General features: G+C 32.1%; 1 non-coding gene across 1 annotated transcript; it reads left to right on the forward strand.

The window, feature by feature from the left end:
* The first annotated feature begins 6,172 nt into the window (after positions 1–6,172).
* On the forward strand, positions 6,173–6,252 carry TRNAL-UAG. Its single transcript has one exon. It is a non-coding gene; the product is annotated as a tRNA-Leu (tRNA).
* Positions 6,253–8,440: the final 2,188 nt, after the last annotated feature.

Here is an 8,440-nt window from a genome sequence, read left to right on the forward strand (position 1 = left end):
TCAACCCATGAACAATATGAGTCCGAAGCTTCTTTCGTAACTCCCATAATTTCTTCGTAGTGGCTCCGTTCCATGCCTCATTTCATAGGGAAGCCCAAAGTGGCTCTATTTCATTCTATTTCACTTCCTAGCACTTCCTATCATTTAATATCCATCCCTTTGGTCTTATTGACATAAGAGATGTCATTTATAGTCTATCTCTTTCTATATATGGAAAGTCAAGAAATTCTCATCGAAACATCGAGAAATTGTGCATATAGAAAACTCTAAAGAAAGAAAAAAAGGAGACCCATGCCATGATTTTCAAATCTTTTCTATTTAGTAGTCTAAGTTTCTCGATGAGGATAATTAATTCGGTCGTTGTGGTCAGACTCTATTATGGATTTCTGACTACATTCTCCATAGGTCCCTCTTAGATCTTCTTTCTCCAATCTTGGATTAGGGAAGAAGGAGATATTTGCGACTACTGGCGGTTTCATTATGGGGCAGCTCATGATCTTCATATCGATCTATTATCCACCTCTGTATCTATTCTTTCTTAGCTAAACAGGTGGAAGATCTATCCAATTTGGTTATATTATATCATGGACTCGAAAAACGGATCTGAATTTGACTGAAATGCACGATCTTCACAGGTATCACTTTTCACGATACCTAAAAGGTGGAATAGCGATTTTCGAACCATTTCCTATAAGAGAATGGTTTCCATTACTTTGAGAAATGGATTCTTATATCAAACTATAGCTATTGCATTAAAGAAGAAAAGAAACTAATAGAAGTCGAAGACGCGGAATGATAGTGAATAGAGAGAAAGATTCTTCTGATTTTCTTGTTCCTGAAAATATTCTATCTATCTACTAGACGCCGTAGAGAATTTAGAATATTTATGTCTTTCAATTCTCGTACTCGTAATTGGAAAGTTATGGAAGGAGACCCATCATTTTGCAATGAAAACAACATATAAAACTCTGGACAATTTCGAAATCAGGCCAAGCGTCTTAATACATATGCAAAAAAATTCATTATTGGCCCACCATTGATTAGAAGATTTAGCTTGTATGAATCGCTATTGGTTTGATACGAATAATGGCAATCGTTTCAGTATGTTAAGGATACAGATGTATCCACAATTCATTTAGAGTTACTTAATAGTCTATTTCTTATACCATATCTCTATCCCGTGAAATTCTCGAGCCAAAAGATGGATGCCTATGCTGTGTTTCATTTTGCTAAATGATATCAATTAAATGGTGTATCAATTCCATAAATTGCATATAGCAATAAATAAATCAGCAAAATTCTTTCTACTATATTTAGATAGAAGAAACATTTCTTCTATCTAAAATAGTAGAAAGAATGTACCCTTCTATCCAAATCCAATTTGCATCGATAAAAAAAATCCAAATTCCAGTAGTAGATGAATAATTGCAAATTTGTGTGTGTACGAGATTAGAATAACTTCAAAATAACTGACATAATTTTTTATTTTTCCTGATCAGAAAAATACATGAAAAAGAAAGGAGGTAGAAAAATTTTAGGATTTATGGTTAAAGAAGAAAAAGAAGAAAACAGGGGTTCTGTTGAATTTCAAGTATTCAGTTTCACCAATAAGATACGGAGACTTGCTTCACATTTGGAATTACACAAAAAAGATTTTTCATCGGAAAGAGGTCTACGAAGACTTTTGGGAAAACGTCGACGTTTGCTGGCTTATTTGGCAAAGAAAAATAGAGTACGTTATAAGAAATTAATCGGTCAGTTGAATATTCGGGAGCAGTAATTTAATCCTTCAAATTTTTTTCTTGTTTTATTATTTTTTTAGTAGTCTTTATAGTAGTCTTAGATTTTTCATTTTGATGAGCCTCACTTTGAGGAATTCATGGAATAATCCATTTTCATGGAATAATGAATTAAGGAAGAAAGGATATGAGTCTACCGCTTACAAAAAAAGATCTCATGATAGTCAATATGGGCCCTCAACACCCATCAATGCATGGTGTTCTTCGACTGATCGTTACTCTTGATGGTGAGGATGTTATTGATTGTGAACCCATATTAGGGTATTTACACAGAGGAATGGAAAAAATCGCGGAAAACCGAACGATTATACAATACTTACCTTATGTAACAAGGTGGGATTATAGAGAGATTGTAGAAAGGGGTAGGATAGTTATTTTTGCAAGAGACTTGAATTCCTTAACTTAAGAAAGAAAAAAGAATAAAAACACAGATACATAACATAAAAAAAAGAATAAATAAGACGAGATTCGACCTCCCCCTACATATTTAATTTCTTCTCCTATACAAAAACTAGCAAGACCCACTCCATTGGTAATTCCATCAATAACACCCTTATCAAAAAACTCCGTTAGTTCGGTTAACCCTCTTATACCGAGGGTAAAGACCCTAGTATAGAAAATATCTATATAACCACGATTATATGACCAACTGTATATATTTTTTTTTACTTGATCCAAAAATTCTTTTTTAGGATTTCTTTTTACAAAAGAGTTTATTAAATCCAAATTCTGAAAAAAAGAATAAGCAGATCCATAGAAGATATATGCTATGAATAAACCAAAGATAGCTAGAGTTACAGAAGAAATTGCATTAGTAATAAATTCATATGAATTTACAAAAGAATTAGAACTTTCCTGGGTAAAGTTTTTTGAGGGAGTTAACCACTTTGATAATATGGTTAACTCTGCTATTCCATTATCCATTCCTCCATTATCAAAAGAGATTCCTATGAATCCAATGAACAAAGTGAAAAGTAGTAATATAAGAAGAGGAAATAACATAGTATTTCCCGTTTCATGCGGATAGGCAAAAGTGTTTTTAGCCCCAAAAGACGTAGTAAAGGATCCTATCCTATTTCTTGTATTACCTTGAATTTTGGGTATATTTTGTGAAAAAAAAGAAACTCCACTCTTCGTTGTTGATAAAACGAAATCCCTATTCACTCCTTTGGGTATCCTTTTTCCCCATAAGGATATTGAATACAAGGAACTCTCTTTAGTGCTACTGTAATTTTGAAAATGAACACGCAAATACCCACCAAATGTAAGTAAATATATCCGAAACATATAAAAGGCAGTTAATCCTGCAGTAAAGGAAGCTATTATTCCAAAAAAGGGCGAATACAACCAACTATTACTAAGGATTTCATCTTTGGACCAGAAGCAAGCAAGAGGTGGAATACCACAAAGAGAAAGTGTACCCCATAAAAAAGTAGTTCTTGTGATTGGAATGTATTTTCTTAAACCGCCCATAAGAACCATATTTTGACTTTTATCTGGTGAATACCCAACAAGAGGTTCCATTGAATGAATAACGGATCCAGATCCCAAGAACAATAAAGCTTTTGAATAAGCATGAGTGATCAAATGGAATAAAGCAGCTTGATAAGAACCTATACCTAGAGCTAACATCATATAACCCAATTGAGACATTGTAGAATAGGCTAAGCTTCTTTTAATATCTCTCTGAGCAAGAGCTAAAGTAGCTCCTAAGAATAGTGTTATTGTACCTACTAAAGAAATAAAACTCATTATCAAAGGTAAAGATATGAAAAGAGGAAGAAGTCGAGCTAGAAGAAAAATTCCCGCAGCAACCATAGTTGCTGCGTGTATAAGAGCCGAAATAGGAGTGGGTCCTTCCATAGCATCGGGTAACCATACGTGAAGAGGGAATTGTGCGGATTTCGCAACTGCACCAAGGAATAATAAAAAAGCACACAAAGTAGTAAGTAAAGAGTTAATTCCATTATTAGGAATCCAGTTATTAGCGATTTGGAACAAATCCCTAAACTCTAAACTACCTGTTATCCAAAAAAAACCTAAAATTCCTAATAATAGACCAAAATCCCCTACACGATTAGTTACAAAAGCTTTTTGACAAGCACTCGCTGCGATTGGTCGTGTAAACCAAAAGCCTATCAATAAATAAGAACACATTCCCACGAGTTCCCAAAAAAAATAAATTTGTATCAAATTGGAGCTAGTAACCAATCCCAACATAGAAGTATTGAAAAAACTTATATAAACAAAAAATCTCAAATATCCTTCATCGTGAGACATATAACCATCACTATAAATAAGAACCAGGATTCCTACAGTAGTAATTAGTATTAACATAATAGAAGTAAGTGGGTCAATCAAGTATCCAAATTCTAAAGAAAAATCATTATTGACGGTCCAAGACCATAGATATTGATAGATAGAACTTCCATTTATTTGTTGAATAGACAGTTGAACTGAGAATACCATAGCTATACTTAAGAGTAAAACACTAGGAAAAGCCCATATGCGACGAAGATTTTTTGTTGCTGTCGGAATAAGAATAAGGCCAAATCCCATTGACATAATAACTGGAAGTGGGAGAAGAGGGATTACCCATGCATATTGATATGTATGTTCCATAAGAAAAGAAATTGCGATTTTTACTTCAATTTTTCTATAAAATTGTTTCCGATTCACCAAACCAACTCTTATCTCTTTCTGAAAGAATAAATAAAAAGAATAAGAAAAAATACTGGAATTCTTCATTTTTTAAAAATTTATCTCATTGAAATAATAAAAAATGAAGAATGGGTTTAGTTGGTTAAATTCAAAAAGTTAATCAAATAACTTCGTTACCTAGTTATTATCTAAATAAAGATATTTACAAAAAAAAAAAAAGGAATCGTTTTACTTTTTACTTTCTATTCATTTTTATATTTCTTTAAAACAAAGATGAAACAGCTCTCTTGTTCCATAACTGATTGAGTGAATTCCAATGAAAATCTATGTTTATAAGAAATTATCGAATAGTCCTTATGACTATAAATTACCTAAGTTTTAGAATGTCTTGTTTAAGAGACTCAGTATTTTTTGTTTTGATTAGAATTCCTTTCCTTTATGGAATACAATACAATATCATTCTGAGCTTAATTAACTATTTGAATTTTCCCTTCTTTTTATCCCCCCGGGGGATAGGCTTCCATACCATATATCTATATATGGAGTATACTTGATATATAAATAGATATAAATGGGAAACCCTTCTATATATTCTATATTATTAAAACAAAGTATAAAATATATACAGAAAAAATGTTTAAAAATTCTTGTCTTATCCGCATTAGACAAAATGAAGTAAAAAATAATTCACAATTTCAGTATCTTTCAGTATCTAAGTATAAATACTAATAAAAACAAGAAAGAAGGATTGATTTGCAGCAATAGATGTCTTTCACATACAACTAGAAAAAAGTAATTTCCTTTTTGAATGGCAGTTCCAAAAAAACGTACTTCAATGTCAAAAAAGCGTATTCGTAAAAATATTTGGAAGAAAAAGACTTATTTTTCCATAGTACAATCTTATTCTTTAGTAAAATCAAGATCATTTTCCAGTGGTAATGAGCATCCAAAACCAAAGGGTTTTTCTGGGCAACAAACAAACAAATAATAAGATTTTGGAATAATATGAATTGATTTTTCAAAAAAGAATTCCAATTATTTAATAATTTGGATTCTTCTTTGAATGTACTTTTATGTGTCGAATTACTTCGGTACAATATTCTTATAACAAACCCCTCTTATATATACAATAAAAAAAAGTTTTGTTTGGTATACTGTGTGCTAAGTATTCTTTTCCTATCAATGAACTTTTCATAATTTTCATAATAGAATGCTCATATTTTATTATGAAAATTATGAAAAGTGGAGTATTCTTACAATAGGACTTACAACTTCCACCTATCTTATCCAAAATCATAAGGTTAGTAAATCTTATTAATAAGAGCATAAAGACTTTCATTCTAGAAATTTTTCAAAAATCCAAAAAGCCTTTTCTATTTATCCATTTTAATTTCATCATTAAATAGAAACCCTTTTGGATTTTTTTCATTGTATTGAAAGAATTTTCAAAATTTAAACGATAAATTAATTAGAAAAAATTAGTTCTATATCTATAATTGCAAGTTAGAAAAAAGAAGTTCCAACTCTTTCAACCAGTGTTTCTATTGGGCAAAGCAAGAGTTTATTGTAAAAAAAAAATGGAAACGATACTACCAAACGAAGTCCATTTTAATGAAAACTCTAATGTTCCTAAATTTTATGGACTTTCCCAATATCGACGATTCCCGAGATAATAGCTATTATTCTTTTAAGTTACCTATTATTTGAAGTTAGCCGCCATGGTGAAATTGGTAGACACGCTGCTCTTAGGAAGCAGTGCTCAAGCATCTCGGTTCGAATCCGAGTGGCGGCATTCTTGAAAAGGAATACAATAGATTAGAAATCAATTCGAAATTTACAATTTTGTAATGGGACCTTCCCCTTATGCTATTTGCAACTTTAGAACATATACTAACTCATATCTCTTTCTCAACGATTTCAATTGTGATTACGATTCATTTGATAACCTTATTAGTTCGTGAACTTGGGAGATTACGTGATTCGTCAGAAAAAGGAATGATAGTTACTTTTTTCTCTATAACAGGATTCTTAGTTTCTCGTTGGGTTTCTTCGGGACATTTTCCATTAAGTAATTTATATGAGTCATTGATCTTCCTTTCATGGGCTCTGTATATTCTTCATACCATTCCTAAAATACAGAACTCTAAAAATGATTTAAGCACAATAACTACGCCAAGTACTATTTTAACGCAAGGCTTTGCCACGTCGGGTCTTTTAACTGAAATGCATCAATCCACGATACTAGTACCTGCTCTACAATCTCAGTGGTTAATGATGCATGTCAGTATGATGTTATTAAGTTATGCAACTCTTTTGTGCGGATCCTTATTATCTGCCGCTATTCTAATCATTAGATTTCGAAATAATTTCCATTTCTTTTCTAAAAAGAAAAAAAATGTTTTAAATAAAACATTTTTCTTTAGTGAGATTGCATTTTTTTATGCAAAAAGAAGTGCTTTAAAAAGCGCCCCTGTCCCTTCATTTCCAAATTATTACAAATATCAATTAACGGAGCGTTTGGATTCTTGGAGTTATCGTATCATTAGCCTAGGATTTACCCTTTTAACCATAGGTATTCTTTGTGGAGCAGTATGGGCTAATGAGGCCTGGGGATCCTATTGGAATTGGGATCCTAAGGAAACTTGGGCATTTATTACTTGGACCATATTCGCAATTTATTTACATAGTAGAACAAATCCAAATTGGAAGGGTACGAATTCTGCACTTATAGCTTCGATAGGATTTCTTATAATTTGGATTTGTTATTTTGGTATCAATCTATTAGGAATAGGTTTACATAGTTATGGTTCGTTTACATTAACACCTAAATGATTACATAAAAAAAAACGTTCATGAAATGAACGTTTTTACTTTTATATTTTATTTGAGAACCCCTTGAGCGCCTTCTCAAAGGGTTCTCAAAAATTCGAGATAGATCTAATTATACTTTTTTACTTATTTCTGCATTAATAGAGCAGACTAGTAAAAAAAACCAAACCTATTTAGGATAATAATTGGATAAGAGAGCCTCTACCCTGTCAACGGATAGGGAGAGAACAAAATCTGGATAAATACCAATTCCTATTACTGGTAAAAAGATACAGATTAAAATAAAGAGTTCTCGTGGTCCAGAATCCACAAAATTTGCGTTTGGAACATTAAATAGCTTGTATCCATAGAACATCTGGCGTAACATAGATAATAAATAAATAGGAGTTAATATCATTCCAATTGCCATTACAAAAGTAATTAGTGCTTTTGGCATTAACAAAAATTTTGGACTAGTAATTAGTCCAAAAAATACTACTAATTCTGCGACAAAACCACTCATTCCTGGTAAGGCAAGAGAAGCCATTGAAAAGCTACTAAACATGGTAAAAATTTTAGGCATTGGGATAGATATTCCTCCCAGTTCTTCGAGATAAACAAGACGCATTCTATCAGAAGCGGTTCCTGCCAAGAAAAAAAGTGTAGCACCAATAAATCCATGGGATAATATTTGTAAAATAGCTCCATTGAGTCCAATGTTGGTTATGGAACCAATTCCTATAATTATGAAACCCATGTGAGATACAGAGGAATAAGCTATTCTTTTTTTGAAATTTCGTTGACCAAGAGAAGTTGAAGCTGCATAGATTATTTGGATAGCTCCTATTATTACTAACCAGGGCGAAAATAGATAATGAGCATGAGGTAACAATTCCATGTTGATCCGAATCAATCCATATGCTCCCATCTTTAATAATATTCCCGCTAAAAGCATACATGTACTATAATGTGCTTCCCCATGGGTATCTGGTAACCACGTATGTAGGGGTATAATCGGCAATTTGACAGCATAAGCAATAAGGAAGCCAAAATATAAAAGTATTTCCAAGGTTGCGGGGTATGATTGATTAATTAATCTTTCCAAATCTAATCCTGGTTCGTTGGAACCGTATAAGCCCATACCCAGAACTCCGATTAAGAAAAAAATAGAA

Source organism: Hordeum vulgare, unplaced genomic scaffold, assembly GCF_904849725.1.
Source record: "Hordeum vulgare subsp. vulgare unplaced genomic scaffold, MorexV3_pseudomolecules_assembly, whole genome shotgun sequence".
Taxonomy (NCBI): Eukaryota; Viridiplantae; Streptophyta; class Magnoliopsida; order Poales; family Poaceae; genus Hordeum; species Hordeum vulgare.